This window comes from Lampetra fluviatilis, chromosome 12, assembly GCF_964198595.1.
Source record: "Lampetra fluviatilis chromosome 12, kcLamFluv1.1, whole genome shotgun sequence".
In the NCBI taxonomy this organism is placed as follows: Eukaryota; Metazoa; Chordata; class Hyperoartia; order Petromyzontiformes; family Petromyzontidae; genus Lampetra; species Lampetra fluviatilis.
In genome coordinates, this window is record NC_136286.1 from 3,717,138 (window position 1) to 3,737,446 (window position 20,309).

The following is a 20,309-nucleotide window of genomic DNA, read 5'->3' on the forward strand; positions in this document are numbered from 1 at the left end:
GGTGGGGAGGGAGGGGCTGGGTGGGGAGGGGAGGGTGAGGAGGGGCTGGATGGGGAAGGTGGGGCTGGGTGGGGAGGGGAGGGTGGGGAGGGGCTGGGTAAGGAGGGTGGGGAGGGGCTAGGTGGGGAGAGTGGGGCTGGGTGGGGGGTGGGAGGGGTGGGGCTGAGTGGGGAGGGGCTGGTCACCCCGTGGTGCCCTTATAAAACTCAACGTTTAACATACTCACGTCGGCTTGTGCCCGCCCTCACAGTCGGCCATATTTGCGGAATACACCACGCCGCCGTTGACCCTGGCCATTGACCGAGCAACCCAACGTTCCTACCAGCTCCCTCCGCAGGAATGTGTTATAGAACGTGCGTGCAGACAACGCGAAGCGATCACTTGGAATCGACTTAGAATGACGACGCATTGTTGCCATTTGTATTTAGCTCTTCTTCAGAAGCGACCTGGTCACAAATGATAGCTCAACGAAGTGACATGTCACGTTGGAATCTATAGCATACAAATACTCCAAAACACACATTGATTCTAAATGTGGAGGGAAAAAACCGGAGGATCCGGAGAAAAATCCACACGACTACGAGGAGAGGGAGATGTAAGCTTCAAACGTACAGCAGCAGGCGTTAGGGTCGGGATTGAACCCACGACCTCCTGTGTACTAGGCGAGGTAGTTAACATCTCCTAGCCATCGTGATGATGATGATGAGAGAGAGACACGCAAACTCCAAATATACAGCAGGCGTCAGGGTCGGGATTGAACCCACGACCTCCTGTATACCAGGCGAGGTAGTTAACATCTCCTAGCCACCGTAATGATGACCTAACCACCGTGATGATGATGAGAGAGAGACACGCAAACTCCAAATATACAACCGGCGTCAGGGTCGGGATTGAACCCACGACCTCCTGTATACCAGGCGAGGTAGTTAACATCTCCTAGCCACCATGGTATACGTCGTCCCAACGCCTCCCACCCCCCATAGTCCGGCGACTGGGTTCCTCCGGCCCCTGAACCATGGGGCAGTTCCACCGCCCGTACACTCGACAGCTCAAACTAGATCGTGGTGTATTACCGACTACGCGTTTACGGTGGTCACATGACCTAGAGGTAACGCGTTCGCTCCTGATTGCAGAGGTTCGCGGTTCGAATCCGTCAGGCCGACCTGGTTAATACTTTACCATAAAATACGCGTACTACGCTTAAAAATGGACGTTAAAGGCCCCGTGACGTCTCGTGTCAGCGTCACGATCTCCACATTTGCCAAGTTTGACAGACTTACCCGCAAATCGCACCCAGCTGTGAAAACTTAAACAGATACCCACTTCAGAACGAGTCTCTCGAGACTCAGTGAGGTTTTTTTTATGGATAAACAAGCAGAATCAAAGTACTACGTATTCACAATAATCTATGCCTCGAATTTCCTAGCTGGCTGCTGGCTGGGCTCCTTTCTACCCCCAACAATAACTCTCTTGTTAGTGGCTGCTAAGGGGCGTTGCTACTAAAGCTAGCTGGGTAACTGACTGCACGGGATTTTCCGTGTATTAACAACTGAATTGCATAGAAACAGCTCAATAAGTTCGGAAACATTCAACAACAGGTAGCAACACCGACGATGTGGGAGCAACGAATACAGAAGACTGACCACGGTTCATTTAAAATCGGTCAAACTGTTACATGCGTGCTCCTATTGATGTAATTTCTTCGCCGGAATATTCTTTAAATCCTCAAGAATATATAATACATATAATCTTGGCATTTTACGATTACACAAAAACCAGATTACGTTCAGCGCTCCGAGTAGAGGATGATGAGAAGAGCATGAAAATGACAGCTGAACAACGGGTTCTCTACTCGTAATACTGCTCACGATGCGCTGGCAACAATTGCAACTTAAGAGCATGCGCGAGTGATGTGCAGCGATGCTCAGCGGTGCCAAGTTGACATGGCTGTGGCTGGGAGTTCACCGCGCCCTCTCTCCTGCCTGCCGCCCTCTGTGCACAGGCGTCACGGCGGAAACACCACAACATCTCCTGCATCGCAACGCGAAGAGCGCATTACCCTTCATTGATCACGAACGCCGCGCGAAACTGGATCCACGCGGTGGCACCACGCGGTGGCACTGCGTGTAACATCACGTGTGGCACCACGCGTAACGTCACGTGTGGCACCACACGTAGCATCACGTGTGGCACCACGCGGAGGCACCACGTGTGGCACCACGCGGTGGCTAATCCGCGTGTCCCTCGGCCCAAATGTCAATCCCTCAAACGCAAGTGACTCCGGCGCGAGAATACAATGGGATAGGCTTCCCAATTAAACGTCGCGCTGTAAATGTTCATCTCTGTTGTGGTAGCACTCGGAAAATTCTCTCACTCGCGTCTTCCCCCCTTCTTGTCGGTGGTTTAACTTGTTGTTGTCGCAAGCCTCCCGCACCTCCGATTAGCACGGTTGACTACGCACGGTGCGAAAGAAGTTCAACATACATTCATACAATATCATCCTACTGCCGGGCAAAGCCGAATGGAGTTCACAAGAAGTAACGCAAGTAACACTTCGTGAAAGACCCGTCGACGCGGAAGATCCCTGGATTCGATCTTCTGTAAAGCTTCTGTCTCACAACCCCTAAACCGCATCCTCACAACCTGCCATGTCAGCAGCAGCAGCAGATGCGGTTATGCTTGATGATGCACAAACAAAAAATAAAATAATCGCCGACAGTGTGTGGCGACTGTGGTCTTTCAGAATAGAACATCTAACGACTAAATTCCCGATTCACAGATACGATTGAGGCATCGCCGTAGCAATGCACCACTCTGCTACTCCTGATGCAACCATATGGATCGACAACCCCGATGTCAAATCGCAGCTGTTTTTCTTTAACTCAACATCAGCCATGCTCATGGGCAAAGGCCTCTCCCATTTTATAAATTATTAGTGACATATTTTTATATTCTTTGGTTCTTTCGGTAAAGTCACGTATATAGAAAATACAATTAATAAAGAATAATAATACATATACAAATTAAAAGTGAATAATATTTTTAATATAATAATTTTGAAATAAAATATATTTCTGTATTTATTTTATTTTCGATCTACGTGACTTTACCGATATAACCAAAGAATACAAATTCCTGCAGTCACGAAAATTTTAAGAAAATATTTAACATATTATTAGTAACATTATTAGTAACATATTTACGTGGATACTTTCCTGAGATGGAACATTTCGTTTGCATGGGTGTCCTAGGTGCCGAGCGTCAGACATAGAATGGCAAACCCGTAACGACACGTGTACACATATTTTAAAATCTACAACGTATGCAATTTACGTCAAATACATTGCATGCAGCGTCAAGAACAGTAACACAGTTTCCTTTGCTTTGTTGTTCCTGCCCAGTGGTAGCATCTTGAGTCTGTGATTTCGTTTCAGTGCCACCTCTTCTGCCGTCTCTATTTCACTTGCTTTGCCTCCTCTGAGTGTTGGGTCAACGCGTGTCAAACTAACAAAGGCTTGTTAGTGACTTGGCTTTGATTTCCCTGTAACGTTGTCAGTAAGGTCGTGTGATATAAATGAGGTGGTTTCACTCATATTTTTTGCACTTCATCACATCCCATGGTCCCACAATAGTTTTTACAAGGGAGGAGGTTTATTTGTCGTGATGGAAACGTTGGAAATCACCTGACCTATGCAGTGTATGTCACACTTCTTTCTGACAAAGTGACAGGGAAATGAAAACCATTATTAGTGAAATTACCTGCAGAGTAAATACTGCATTTTTTAAAAACTATTCTACAGTATAACGTCTAGGTGGGATATTGGATTTATATATTTTTGCTAATTAAAGGAGGAGGAGGGGGGGAGACGAATTGTTTCCATTGTGCAAATTTCCATATGATTTCAACGATTCATTACACGCGTTTCAGCTGATGTTTAAACAATTAGGAGAACTATTTCCATAAAGCCACCGCTGAGGTTATTACCCTACTGTTAGTGTGAATATGTTCAGGCACACTTTCAACTTTTTTGAGATAATATACTTAATATCTGAAAAAACCCCACTGAACCATTTTAACTGACTCAGGAGGTGAGGTTTGTTTTTTGTTGGAGGCTTGTCAATTTAATAGTAGAAAGATCTTAGATATCCACGCCGTGCTAAGGTAATATTTTTCACAGCGAAGGGAACTTGAAATTAATTCAGCAGAGCGTTTGGAAAATCGTGAAATACCAGGGTGAAGGTTAAGAAATGTGTTTGTCAGTCGTGATTAAGATCACGTCACACAAAAGGAAACGTTTGATAACAGTCCGGTCAGTTCGGCACTGTGTCTTAAGACAAGACACTTAGAAAAAATATCGCCATCATCATCATCATCATCTTCGTGATCAACCTTCATCTTTCCAGTGCTGGATTAAGGCCTCCTCAAGTCGTCACCAATTCATCTCGCTCCTGCACAATGAGCCGACATCGTTGCTTCATCTCCACGGTGGTGGTCCTCTTGAGTGTATTCCCTCCTTTGCCTGCCGCTCTGCCACTCGTCCTGACCATCGGCCATCGATTCTAACGACGCATCCTGGCCACGCCCACCGACGTTTATTCATCAGTCACCACGATGATAATTGATTTTTTACCCTTTTATCTGGCAACAAAACTGACACCTTTTTTACGAGGAGTCATGTTTGCATAGACCATAATACCTGCAGTCATAATGCAAACAAAAAACACAACTCTGATAATGTATGCACTGTCCTTGAAGTTGATTGGTCCACACCCGAGACAGCTTTCCTTAGAGCCTAGTCTCAAATGGGTTGGACCAGATGACGCCAAAAGGCGCGTCAGTTTTGTTGCCAGATGAAAAGGTAAAAAACCAATTATCATATTTTTTACTGGCAAATGAGGTACCAATGGTGAGTCACCACTCTGTTTTTGATTTCCATTCCTCCCTGATCCGTGTGCTCCTCTCCCTTGTCTCTCGGTGTAATTGCAAGAACGTCATTCTCCGTGCTTCTGAGCGGGTGTTTAAAATCATGAGATGGGGGAGCCAGCGAGAGCAGACTGCAGTGCTGTCGGAAAAGCAAGCAGCCGATGAGACTTCAGAATAACCTTTTCAGTCACGGCGTATTCACCGCGATGACACGCCGATCGGAAACGAGCACACGAGCAAGAACACATGTTGTGGGCGCAGCAGGTGCTACTGCCTGGCTGTCGAAGTTCGTGAGATCCAACTTGTGCAACACCATGCCTTCGCCAACTCACTAGCATTTTTGAAAATTAATAACTAGCGGTAGGATTATATTAATTAAAATAACTCGCAAAGACCTTGTTGTGAAAGAGCCAACGCAGAAGATCCCTGGATTTGTTATTCCGCGAAGCTCATGGTCCACCTTTAATCGCATCTGCACAAACCATGGTGCACAAATGGAAAAAAATACTCTGCAGTATGTGACTGCGGTCATCCAGAACAAACCATACAACGTATAACGACGCAATGGCCCAATCCACAAATACGAATGAGACATCAGAGCGATACACTCTGCTCATCCTGACGCGGTTGTCTGGCTTGACCACGTTCATGTGAAGGTGTAGTCGTTGCTTTGCATCTGTATCAGCCATACGAAAGAAGAATAATTAAATACTCTTAGGTTTTTTCGGTAAAGTCACCTAAGAGTATGAATCCTTGCAGTCACGAAAACTTCAAATCTAGAAATAATAAAATAGTGTGGTTATATCAATATTTCATTATTTCGATCTAATCTACTGGCCCGCAATGTATCCAAACGGTGCTACTGACACCACGAGACAATCGAAAATCCATTTGAAAATCTCATAGAGCGATTCACCGCGTGTCAGAGATTGGCCCACGGAAGCAATATATCAGCGTATTTTTGAAAAATCCATCAAGTGGGCCTTTAAAAAATTCTTACACAGCAGAGGCGCACTATTCCATGCGCTCTGCAATGAAATAATTATCTATCGCACGACAGTGAAACCGATATTAATAATTATCAGTTGGAATTTATCCAACTCAAGTGCAAAATCGAAGTTTAATATGCCCCTCAGTCTTTTTTGGTGTGCAGTCATTGATGACCAGGCTGAGACAATCAAACGACTCCACCTGAGAACCCAACTTTCATCACTGGTGGCCGGCCACACAGATTTGAACTCAGGATCTTAGTCTTTGCCAGCTCAGAATTTTGACCCCTGAGCTACCAGACCACCTCCCTGTTACTGCTGCGGAATGAAACGTTTGAATGCAACGTTTGTATCGTTGACCCGTCGTCTCGCCGGTGAGCATGTCTGTGTACCTCCACAGTCCATGGCTTTATGAAAGTGACCTCGGCAGCCGGCGTGGGAGACCTTGCCACGGCGTGCTGGGGCGTGGGGGGGGGGGTTACAGACTACTTACACGGGGAGGGGAGGGGGTGCATGTGGAGAGGAGACCCCGGGGGGGGGGGCCGGGATGAAGGGGGAAAAAGGGGCGGTTAAGGTTAGAGGATTAAGGGGGAGAGAGAACACATGTGCAGGTACGAGGCTGATGTTGATGATGGTGATGTCGATGGTGTTGATGCTGGGAAGGAATGCTCAACACGTAGCCCGACTTGAAAAACCCGACGGCGGAAACCCAGGCTCATGGCAGCAAGATGCGAGGGGGGCTGCAGAAGGTGACGATTGGACCAAAAGTGCCATCGGCGAAGGTGGACTGCGACATCAACATCGCGGCTGCATCACAGCACACACACACAAGGTGGCCATCACTTCCAGCGGGTGCAATCGTGCAATCGCAAATTTCCCGCACGGCTTGCGAGCAAATTAATAATCCATAAAAATAAAATACAAAATCACCTCGTGAACACGCACGCAAGAATTACGTAACGCATTAAAACAATAAGACTAGCTTACAGCCCTTTTATCAATCAACTTCCGGATGGAAGGCTCTCCACACTGTGTGGGTCATGGGGGTTGTTTGGCCATACCCTACCATGCTGGCCATTGCAGGTTTGTGAATACTGAAGTGCGGGGCGAGGCGGTATTGGCATCACCACTGATGTCAGCCGTGGCCGGGGATTAAACCCAGGTCACCAGGTTCAGAGCACGTTGCACGGCCCATTGCACTGCCATACCTCCCCCACCCCGTCCCCCCATAATGCATTGCCATCATCATAATGGCGACACCTCGTTAACCACAATCCGTTAATGATCAGAAGCCATCGTTGTCAGACACAATCTGCCAACGGGTCGCCTTCTTGAGCATTAGGCAATCTCAGGAATTATTTTTTGACCAATGCAGGGTCAGCTATGGCTCCCATTCGCTGGTATGAAGATGCTGAATGATATATATTACATTGTTTACCCTACCTGAGGTAAATGCAGGTGTTAAATTGTTCAAACACCAAATAATCGCTCACTTCAAGGCATTGTGTCTGCATTAACCCTATGCAGCAGACACGATCCCTTCCAATTGGTGGCAGAAAGGGTAAAGCGTTTTTGTTAAATTATTCAATGCAAGGACATTTTGTGGATCTTAACCAAAATAATTGTTCTCAAGAGGAATAAGAGGATTGCTCCGCGGGAGGGAGCACATGCAAGCACCCGCCGAGAAATGCCATAATCTGACCCGTGTGTGACCACTGTCCTTTGCAAATTACAAGTCCCAAAACGTCTTCTAAGCAATATTTTTTAAAATGTATTATAGCCCCGCCAATATCTGTGATGTCTCTAACGCAGACACGTTAATATCACATTAAAGCTTTCAATACGTACGTTATTTAGAACAAAAAGTATATATATATCAGGAGACATTGAAAATTAAAACGATTGTAAAAGATTATATATTTACCGTATTAATATCGACTTTGTGTACACGGCTGACACCATGACAGGCCACCGTGAAGAGCTGTCACCTGTGGCATTTGAATGAGATGGGAAATATATTAATGGTGAGAATAATATTAGAATTACATACATTACACATACACAACGAGTAGGAGCTGGACAGTATGAAGGACAGACATCTGGACGAGATGCCCTTTTCACAAGCAAACGATAATTCATATTTGCACAGCTAAAACATAAGAAAACCAACGGCGTTTATCCTTAATTTAACCTCTGACAACTTCCCATTGTGCACTTGGGAATTATCTGCAACTCTCCTCCAGGAACAAAGCCCACTCATTAAATGTCTCTTGGATCAAACATTGTCATAAATATCAGCCATGATCAATCCACTGCTGGATGAAGGCCTTGCCCTCCCAAAGCCTCACTATGCTGCGGTGTTATAACACTGGTCAACACACTTTTCTGGCATAAGGTATTCCAACGGGTTTAATGTAATTTTGGGGTGCTGATTCCAAATCTGGCATCAGTTTTTGTCTATCACATCAGGTTTTTGAGATATCAAATATTGCATTTTCAATAAAAACTGCAGAAGAAAAATATTAAATAAATGTGGATATCTACATAAAATGATATCATAAACACACTATCCTAAAAATACAGCACCATATTTTAACACGAAAGCAGTCACTGACTCGCAACAACTTGCAATCATAAGTGACAGAGTTAATTTCGGGTAAAATCAATGAAAATGGGGTATGCCGATAGCATAAAAATGAGATGTGATAGAGCAAATCTGAGATCAGATTTGGAATCAGCACCCTGAAATTAGTCTTAAACAGCTGCAAAAGTCCAGTCCAGAATTATTGTTTTTTTTGTTGACCAGTGTAATCCACCTCACACCTGCACACCATCTGATTTAATTACCCAGACGGACATCCTTCTAGGATAGATGTGAATATATATTTTTTTGTTAAAGTGCAGCCCTGCAATTTCTTGCTCATGCCACTCCTGGCGGAAGGGCCTCCGCGAGAAAAAGCCCTGGAGAGAAACTCAGGAGGGAATTTTGGCCTACTCTTCCATGCCGTCCAGACACCACTGCAAGAGGTGGGAACACCCACACATTGACCCCGCCACACGAAACCTGCCGGTCGACAAACCCGTGCTGATCTGTGCGGATTCATGCATACACAGCGTGCATTTCCTTTTCAACTACCTGGAACACATTTCAGCCTCGAGCGTTCCTGCCAAGGTATCACAAGCTCACCACCCGCGCCTCCAGCCGGCGAGCCCACCCCCGCACGGATATTGCGTGCATCCTCCCAATGTCACTGTTGGGGCCTTTAGCTGCAATCGATGGCCTCAGTCCGATAACCCTGTACGCCTGTTTTGTGAAAACCGGCCACAGCACGGGAACGGGTGGATGAGCAGGGCAATGTGACGGCAGGATGTGAGTGTTTTTGCCGTCCGTTACAAACGGTGAGATGTATTTGTTTGTTTAGTTATTGACTCGCCAGCCGATTGATTTCGCTCTCTCACAAATTCTCGCTGAAATGCACGCAGCAGCAATGGCTCGGCAGAGACGGGTTAGCGAGCCGCGGGGGGATGATCGTCACGTGCGAGAGACTCCCACGCTGGCAGACTCAAACTGCGACCGGTACATCTAGAACGGCAAGTCGGTGTCTGATCTATCTGTACAAAGTTGCTTTTGGGCATCCCGGCCATGGCGGTTGGGAGTCTCGTGCACATCGATGATCATATAGGCAGTGTTATTACCGGATCGCAGAGGTCGCAAACGGGTTTTGATTCCTTACCCGTACCCGGTCGCACCAGGGTCGCAAACGGGTACCCGTACCCGGCCGTACCCGTGCCCTACCCGTGCCCAGCCGGGTACGGGTAGGGTACTGGTATCGGGTACCTGATTGCGACCGCTGGGATGAAGCCATGTTGCAGGCGCGGGTGGGTTGATTCTAGGAACTTGAATTGTGAGAAGAGACAAGACGTTGGGAAATGAGTGACAAACGGTTACTCACCAGTGACTCATTGTCTACCCTTACCCGTACCCAGCCGCACCAGGGTCGCAAACGGGTACCCGTACCCGGCCGGGTACGGGTAGACGGGTATCGGGTAGGGTACGGGTATCAGGTACCCGGTTGCGACCTCTGCCAGATGGTTACGAGTTGGCAGTACAGCAATTAATGATTGACTCTTTTTGGGGCTTTGAGCGTTACTTGCCCATGTGCACGGGTTTTCTCAAGGCATTCTGGCTCTTTCCTTCTTCCGACAAGTCCGAACACTCACAAATGAAATTGGCTAAACATCAAAATGCCGAATTCCTCGCTGAAAATAACAACAACAAAAAAACCTCGAGGTTTTTCTTGGTAAATAAATTATCATAAAGATGTTCAGCTCCTTTTCTCAATCCACTGCTGCATGAAGGCCTTCCCGTGATAATGTCGGTCACGAGGGATGTTTAACCATACTTCACCACGCTGCTTAGCATGGGTTGGGGTAAAGGGGGTGCGGGGGCAGTGGGAGTTGGGGGGGGGGTCAATGGGTCAGGACGGGTTCAGATACCGCTCGCCACTGATGTTAATCGCGGTGGGGAATACAATTCAGGTCGCATGGGGTCACGGCGCAGTGCCGATAACCGCGACCCTATTTTGCTCGGTGGTGAATGGGGGGGGGGGGTTTGAGTGAAAAGAAATCGCGGTCCGCAGGGCACGCGCACGCGCGCGTCACACGACGCGATGCGGGGGTTGCCGCACGGCCGTCGACCGTCACGGCGAACGGGACGCGACACCGGGGCACAATGTCGAGCGGCAATCAGTGTTGCTCCGCAAGCCACCGAGACCCCCACCCCCGACCCACCCCCCAGCTGTTACCCCCCACCCCACTCACCAACCTGCCTCGCTTGTTAAACTATTTTTGCAACACCCCCCCCCACTTACGCGTCGCGTACTGCATTGGGAGTGTTGCACGTGCGCAGAAAAAATAGAGACTCAAACACATTCATGAATAACACTGCCCTGAAAGGGAGAAAGATATGAATGCGTGTGTGTGTGCGTGTGTGTGCGTGTGTGTCCGGTAAAACAACCTCCTACCTCCTCGCGGTGCCGGACGGGCAACATTGTCGTGGGCAGTGCTGTGGGGGGAGGGCCAATGCCCATTGGCCTCTCCCCTCATGGCGTCTGTGACCACCACAGTGGCTAAACGGGGGCTCTGGACGGGTGCGAGGGGCTGGTAACCCCTCCACCTTCAATTAACCACCACTAAACTACGAAGTAAACATAAACCTGTAATTAATAAGCTTGTGCCGGAGGCCCCGGGGGGTCAGGCTTTTATGACGTCTCCTGGCCAAACCCCATTTGGCGGAGCCAGGAGATTGAATTTTAACCCTCGGGGCTCCTCCAGAAACAACGAAAAACCATTGCGGATGGCCACGTGGAATGTTCGAACGCTCACTGCGGAGGAGAGGCTGCCACTCCTCTGTCGGGAGCTGGACCGGTACCGCCTGGATCTCTGTGGCATTCAGGAGGTCCGGTGGACCGGTTCTGGCTCCTGCCACCATGAGGGGTGGACAGTCCTCTACTCGGGGCAGGAGACTGCCAAACAACAGGGTGTGGCTCTTCTTCTGAACAAAAGAATGAAGGGGGCGTGGGAGCGTGGCGGTGAGGTGTGGGAAGCTGTAAGCCCCAGGATACTTTGGGCTCGCCTTCCCATCAACCAGAGGCGAGGAGTGGTGGTCGTGGTTACTTATGCCCCCACCGAAGACGAACATCTGTGGAGGGATGCAGGCAAAGCCGATGAGTCGGACGCTTTCTATGACCTCCTGTCACAGGTGCTGGCTAAAGTGGCCACTCGGGACAGAGTCATCTTGTTGGGTGACTTCAATGCCCGAGTTGGTCACGATACTGGCACCTGGTCTGGAGTGATTGGAAGGCATGGGCCAGATCAGCTCAATAATAACGGTAGGAGGCTGCTAGATTTTTGTGCAGCCCATGGGCTTGTAATTACCAACACGCTCTTCCGGCATCGGCGCATCCACACAACATCATGGATGCATGCCGGGTCTAAGCAAGAACATCTGCTGGACTACGTAGTGACGGACCAGCGGATGCGAGCCCATGTCCTTGACACCAGGACCTACCGTGGAGCTGATCTGCCCTCTGACCATCGACTAGTCATCTGTAAGATGCGCCTGCCATTCTTCCACTCCGGTGGTGGGTGTACACCCAGGATCCCATTCCAACCAAAAGTGGCCTGGTCTAAGTTAGCTGATGAAAGTTGCAAGCGAGAATTTCATCATCGCTTGCAGCTGGGGTTGGCATCGTCCCCCACTCCACCTGATGTCGAGGGTAAATGGGCGAGGTTTAAGACTGTGACTCATGCAGCTGCAATGGCTGCTTTGGGTACGCGGTCCAGACCTCTCCGGGAACCCTGGCTGACGGAGGAGGTGTTCAGGTTAATTGAGAAAAAGCGACAGGCCCACTCTCATCGCCTACAGCATCCCACGTCAGAGAATGAGGAGGTTTACCGCAGTCTTCGCTCGGAGGTTCGGAGAGCCGTGAGGCGCTGTAAGGATGGGTGGTGGTCGCGGGTTGCTGAGGAGATGGAGTCTGCCTCAGTGGCCCGCGATCACAAATCACTATTTAACTCCATCAAAAAAGTAACCTGCAGCGCCACACCTATTACCATCATTAGAGGAAAAAACGGTGATCCAATCTCCGACCCCCAGGAACAGGTTTGCAGATTTGCTGAGCATTTCTGTGAGGTCCTGGGGGAGGGAAAATCTCTCAGCCAGGAAAACATCATGGCACAAAGTGGGGATAACCCTGCTGAGGCTGCGGTGCCTCAAATATTGGAAGAGGTCACCCCCTGTGAGTGGCTGGCTGAGGTACCGGCTGTTGAGGAAGTACTGAGGGCGATCCGGAGTCTGAGACCAGGGAAGGCACCGGGCAGAGATGATCTCCCAGGCGAAATGCTGAGGGAGGGTGGCGTTTGTGCACAGACTGCCCTATATGACATCATAACAACAGTCTGGACCACTGGACGGGTTCCGCAGGACTGGAAGGATGCCCTGGTGGTCCCCCTCTTTAAGAAGGGGGACCGTACCGACTGTAACAACTACAGGGGCATCTCACTCCTCAGTGTGCCGGGTAAGGTCCTGGCAAGGATTATTCAACATCGCCTTGCTAGGCATGCTGAGGAGAGGCTTGCGGAGCCCCAATGTGGTTTCAGGAAAGGGCGGTCCTGCACAGATGCCATATTTTCTGTCCGTCTGCTACAGCAGAGGTGTAGGGAATTCCAAAAAGACCTACATCTCTGCTTTATTGACCTGGTCAAGGCCTATGATACCATCAGTAGGACTGGGCTCTGGGTTGTTCTTCGTGCTTTCGGAGTCCCTGACCCTCTGCTCACGATCATTAAGGACCTTCATGATGGTGAGCGGGCCCGGGTAAAACTACGTGGCCGGGAGTCGGAGCCTTTCCCTGTACACCTTGGGGTGCGACAGGGATGTCCTCTGGCTCCCACATTATTTAACATCTATTTCGACTGCGTAGTTCGTGAAGCCTTCAATAGCTGTACCGGGGGAATTACCATTTGGTACAGATACAATGGGAGGCTGATCGACGCCCGGGTGCGATCAAGGGATGGCTCCCTATTGGTCAACCACGTTATGTATGCCGATGATTTGGTAATAGCTGCTCATTCAGAAGAGGAGTTGGAGACGCTGCTGCTGAGACTGGAGCGTGCCACTAAGAGGTGGGGCCTTACCATCAGCCCCACCAAAACTAAGCACCTGCCTGGGTATTTTGTACCATCGGGCACTCCGCCCCCACAACTCCCAATCGGTGATGGGCCAGTTGTGGAGAGAGTAGAGAGTTTCCCATACCTGGGCAGTGTGCTCATGACCGGCTCCAGTTTATCAGCAGAGGTCTCACTCCGAATCAGTCGAGCGGCAATATCTTTTCATCGGTTGCGTAACGCTGTGTGGAAGCTACCTGGTCTGTCGCTCCGCACGAAGCTTCAGGTCTTCTCGGCCACGGTCATTCCCTCCCTTCTCTATGCTTGCGAAACGTGGACCCCCCTAGTGGAGCATCTTCGCCGGTTGGAAACATTTAGGCTGGCCTGCCTACGATCCATCCTGGGTTTAACCAGGCTGGATTGTGTGAGGAGCTCACAAGTCCTTGAAAGATCTGGGCAAAGTCCCATCAGTGAGCTCCTCCGGCAGGCAAGGCTGCGTTGGCTGGGTCATGTAGCCCGCATGCCCAGCCACCGCATGCCTAAACAGCTTTTGTTCGGCCGGATCGAGGGGGCTAAACGGGCGCGGCACGGGCTAGAGAAGAGATGGAGTGATGTGGTACAGGAGGACGTGGAGCTGAGTGGACTTGCCGATGACTGGTACCAGCGGTGTCAAGATCGGCCTCAGTGGAGGAGGCTCGTGAAGGACGCTACTGGGCAGTTGGAGGCAGTCGCCCTCCAACAACAACGGAGGGCGGAGGAGCGACGCTCACAACAACGAGCGGAGCGCCGGGTGGCTAAAGCACAGCAAGTTGGCACAGTAGGGGGCACAGGTGGTGCATCAGCCAGTCATCTCGGTCATCTCGGTCAGTCGACCCGTGGCACCTGGGTCTGCCCCGTGACCTCCTGCCAGCGGGCGTTCGACACTTCACGTGGCCTCAAGGTGCACATGGCCTGGCACAAGCGTCGTGGTGACGTCACCGCCACTTAGTGGCGAATGGCGGTTGTTGTGTGTGTGCGTGCGTGTGTGTGTGTGCGTGCGTGTGTGTGTGCGTGTGTGTGTGGATGTGTGTGTGTGTGTGCGTGCGTGTGTGCGTGCGTGTGTGTGCGTGTGTGTGTGCGTGTGTGCGTGCGTATGTGTGTGGATGTGTGTGTGTGTGCGTGCGTGCGTGTGTGTGTGTGTGTGCGTGTGTGTGTGCGTGCAGGAAAGGGCGGTCCTGCACAGATGCCATATTTTCTGTCCGTCTGCTACAGCAGAGGTGTAGGGAATTCCAAAAAGACCTACATCTCTGCTTTATTGACCTGGTCAAGGCCTATGATACCATCAGTAGGACTGGGCTCTGGGTTGTTCTTCGTGCTTTCGGAGTCCCTGACCCTCTGCTCACGATCATTAAGGACCTTCATGATGGTGAGCGGGCCCGGGTAAAACTACGTGGCCGGGAGTCGGAGCCTTTCCCTGTACACCTTGGGGTGCGACAGGGATGTCCTCTGGCTCCCACATTATTTAACATCTATTTCGACTGCGTAGTTCGTGAAGCCTTCAATAGCTGTACCGGGGGAATTACCATTTGGTACAGATATAATGGGAGGCTGATCGACGCCCGGGTGCGATCAAGGGATGGCTCCCTATTGGTCAACCACGTTATGTATGCCGATGATTTGGTAATAGCTGCTCATTCAGAAGAGGAGTTGGAGACGCTGCTGCTGAGGCTGGAGTGTGCCACTAAGAGGTGGGGCCTTACCATCAGCCCCACCAAAACTAAGCACCTGCCTGGGTATTTTGTACCATCGGGCACTCCGCCCCCACAACTCCCAATCGGTGATGGGGCAGTTGTGGAGAGAGTAGAGAGTTTCCCATACCTGGGCAGTGTGCTCATGACCAGCTCCAGTTTATCAGCAGAGGTCTCACTCCGAATCAGTCGAGCGGCAATATCTTTTCATCGGTTGCGTAACGCTGTGTGGAAGCTACCTGGTCTGTCGCTCCGCACGAAGCTTCAGGTCTTCTCGGCCACGGTCATTCCCTCCCTTCTCTACGCTTGCGAAACGTGGACCCCCCTAGTGGAGCATCTTCGCCGGTTGGAAACATTTAGGCTGGCCTGCCTACGATCCATCCTGGGTTTGACCAGGCTGGATTGTGTGAGGAGCTCACAAGTCCTTGAAAGATCTGGGCAAAGTCCCATCAGTGAGCTCCTCCGGCAGGCAAGGCTGCGTTGGCTGGGTCATGTAGCCCGCATGCCCAGCCACCGCATGCCTAAACAGCTTTTGTTCGGCCGGATCGAGGGGGCTAAACGGGCGCGGCACGGGCTAGAAAAGAGATGGAGTGATGTGGTACAGGAGGACGTGGAGCTGAGTGGACTTGCCGATGACTGGTACCAGCGGTGTCAAGATCGGCCTCAGTGGAGGAGGCTCGTGAAGGACGCTACTGGGCAGTTGGAGGCAGTCGCCCTCCAACAACAACGGAGGGCGGAGGAGCGACGCTCACAACAACGAGCGGAGCGCCGGGTGGCTAAAGCACAGCAAGTTGGCACAGTAGGGGGCACAGGTGGTGCATCAGCCAGTCATCTCGGTCATCTCGGTCAGTCGACCCGTGGCACCTGGGTCTGCCCCGTGACCTCCTGCCAGCGGGCGTTCGACACTTCACGTGGCCTCAAGGTGCACATGGCCTGGCACAAGCGTCGTGGTGACGTCACCGCCACTTAGTGGCGAATGGCGGTTGTTGTTGTTGTTGTTGTGTGCGTGTGTGTGTGCGTGTGTGTGTGCTTGTGCGTGTGTGTCCGTGCGTGCGTGTGTGCGTGCGTGTGTGCGTGCGTGTGCGTGTGTGTGTGCGTGTGCGTGTGTGTCCGTGCGTGTGGGGAGCGGTAGTGTAGCGGTTAGCGCGCTGCACTACGTACCTGGCGACCCCGGTTCGATTCCCGCTCCCGGCAAACACCAGTGACGATTATCTGAACCGGTCCTGGGCCTCCCCTAGGTCGACTCAGCCTCAAATGAGTACCTGGTGCGGTGTGTTAACATCGCCACTAGGGAGACAAAGGCGGTCGGGCGTGGCGCTGGCCACCCACCCCCTCGTGTACCGTTCCGGCCTTCATAGGTGCTCGCTAACAGCACTTGCCCCTACAGTCTGTTAAGGCTATATGGGGGATCTTTTGTGTGTGTGTGCGTGTGTGTCCGTGCGTGTGTGTGCGTGTGTGTGTGTGCGTGTGTGTGCGTGTGTGTGCTGAGCGACTTTCGCACGGCGCGTGGCAAGCCGCGCTCATCGGAGGTACGGGGGGAAGGGCAAGAAACTAAACACAATAAGCGGTTCTAGAGAAATGAGTTTTCAATCTATAGTATAGGTGATGTTGCAGGCACTGCCCGTTCTTCATATTGTCCCTGTCCTATAAAGGTCTGTCATTGTCCAAATGTCACCTATTATATATATAAAAAAACTTCAACACGTTCGTCGATAACACGACATTAAACGTAAAAAAGTATATAATAAGCGAAGTTGTGGGCAATTGCCCTTCGTTACAGCACATAGGCCAGTGAGGTAGAGTGAAAAACAGATTGTAAATGTTGTGGCTTGGCTCACTAACACACCGTTGTTGCTGTACTAGTGACGAATTGGCCACGTTCTGTTTACGTGACAACCCTTACTAGTTGGCTGTGTCGGGTGGAGGCGGGCTTTAACGACACATTTATATATTTACGCGATCTAACCCAAATCACCTCTATTGTGGATGAAACATAAATATTCTATTTGAGGGTAATGTGGCGAGTTTTTTCCACAACAACAAAGAAAAACAAGTTCGGAAACACATTCCTGCGGAGGGAGCTGGTAGGAACGTTGGGTTGCTCGGTAAATGGCCAGGGTCAACGGTGGCGTGGTGTATTCGCAAATATGGCCGACAGCGAGGGCGGGCACAAGCCGGCGTGAGTAGGTTAAATGTTGAGTTTTATAAGAGCACCACGGGGTGACCAGCCCCTCCACACCCAGCCCCATCCAGCCCCACCCTCCCCACCCAGCCCCTCCCCACCCTCCCCACCCAGCCCTTCCCTACCCAGCCCCTCCCTCCCCACCCAGCCCCTCCCTGCACGACGGACGGACACAAAAATCCCCATGTGAGCTGGTGGAACCAGGAGGTTCCTACCAGTAAAATAGTGCATGTGAATAGATTCCGTGACACTTCACCGACGCCCGATTTGTCTTCGGATGTTTTTACCATCAGCCGCGTGGAAGTCGACGGGGCGGCTGTCAGGACAGAATGCGTTTGTCTATCTCCAAAAGATGTTTTTTCTGCTCTCGGTCGTGTCTTAAAGTTTATATCGACGCTTTGATGTACATTTTTGTTGTTGACAGTTTTCGAAAGGGCAAGTCTGCAATAGCAACGTACTACACTTTCGTATATGAGGAGTCATGTTTATCAGAGTTATGGTGGCCCCTCGTTACAGATAGACGTAAATAACGCTTAAATGCTTTAACAGTTAATAAAAAAAACACGTGAAAAACAACGTTGCCATTTGCACCAAAGCTGAAGTGCTTGCTTGAGTGCTCTGATTATACAGAACTGCCCTTTTTGGGCACCATGATCAAAATGAAGATTGTTCACTGCAGCCGTATGAGCCATGAAGAAACCCTCTTGTCAGGCAGTCACATTTGATGCGGACACGTGAGCAATGTTCACTACACTTAAAACTTTCGTGACCGCAGGAATTCATACTCTTGGTTCTTTCGGGAAAGTCACGTAGATAGAAAACAAAAATCTAAATTAAAAGCAAATTCGATACCGGTGGGAAGCGGTCTTCTTCACCTGATGAAGACCGCTTGTGTTGCGATCGAAACGTCGTGGGTTTTTTGCTTTTAATTGACATTTTTGTTTTCTATCTACGTGACTTTACCGAAAGAACCAAGAATATGACGTTTCCTGTGTTCCTTATCCTTGATGCATGTGGACATAAATATACATGGACGAACATTGAGTGCGCGTGTGTAAGGTCACAGTAACAATATGTATATTCCATCATTCTCATAGGACCAGCGCAGATAGTATTCGCCACTGATATTATCCGTGACCAGCAATTGAATTCAGCTTCAGCAACTCAATCTGAAGTTCAAGGAGACCAGCAACAGCACGAATAATTCATATCAGATGTAGTTAAAGGATTCCGCAAAAATAAATAAATCACAAATCCCCGCGTCTTCTCATCCTTTGTCAGCAGCTTCGATGCCGGTGGGAAGGAGGGAAACTGCAGACCGCGCCAGAATTAAATCTTGTCAACAAAACAATCCCAAAGCGATTTCGACGCGTCTGAACATTTGGTTGAATCGAGTGTGAAACTCATTTTATTATGTTTTATTTTTATTATTTTATTACTTCCCTTCTACGTGACTTTACCGAAAGAACCAAGAAGATTACTACAGTGATTTTGGCTGTAACGGTTCCACCTGAAGACGGAAGCTTGTGTTGCCTCCGAAACGTCGTGAGAATAATTTTATTATGTTTTATTTTTATTATTTTATTACTTCCCTTCTACGTGACTTTACCGAAAAAACCAAGAAGATGTGAAACTAATTTTGTCCTGGATTTGGGCAACATTTCAGGTGGAGCTGCCCGCGGCATTGCACCGTCGAGCGGCAGTGATACCGCGTGTCCACCGAATGAAAAGGAGTGCCGAGGGTTTGCGTAGCGAATGCCACCGTAGCCATCGAGCAAAAAGACTGTCGTCGCATCGCGAAGCACTTTCAGATGCACTTCTGCGGCCGTCTGGAACGCCCTCTCTTCCTTCCGATAGTAGGAAGCCGCTGGAGCTATGCACTTTAAAAATAACACTGGTCAACAAAAAGAAAAAAAAAATTTCTGGCCTGGACTTTTGCAGCTGTTTTAGACTAATTTCAGGGTGTTGATTCCAAATCTGATCTGCTCTATAACATCTCATTTTATGCTATCGGCATACCCCATTTTTATTGATTTTACCCGAAATTAATTCTGTCACTTATGTTTGCAAGTTGTTGCGAGTCAGTGACTGCTTTAGTGTTAAAATATGGTGCTGTATTTTTAGGATAGTGTGTTTATAATATAATTTAATGTAGATATCCACATTTATTTAATATTTTTCTTCTGCAGTTTTTATTGAAAATGCAATATTTGATATCTCAAAAACCTGATGTGATAGACAAAAAACTGATGCCAGATTTGAAATCAGCACCCCAAAATTACCTTAAAATCGTTGGAATACCTTATGCCAGAAAAAGTGTGTTGACCAGTATAATCTAGATTGAAAACTCGTTCCTTTAGAACTGCCTTTTGGGTTTAGTTTATTGAACCTTCCCCCCTGCACATCCTATTAGCGCGGTTGCTTACGTACGGTGCGAAAGAAGTTCAACAGACATACGTTGAAAGTTTAAATGGCCGTAGAGACTGTACATGCGGAGACATACACAGATAATGGCTACTCCTACCCCAAGTTGTCAAACGTTCACGTACAGGCTCTCTTGTTTTCGGATATTCAGATTTTGGCCACTATTACACACTATCGCGTGAGCACAGAGTACACACTATTGCATGCACACAGTTTCACTCACCTCCCCTTCGCCGATGAGCGGACGAAATGTCGTGTTGCGATTTTGGATTCATAAATGGATGGTCTTTCTTTTTACAATGTGATGAATGTCGCAGCCTCTGGCGAATGAATTCAGGGGGTATGATCTAAACGCAATTGCTTACCGCATGTCATTATCACCATTGGCCATGATC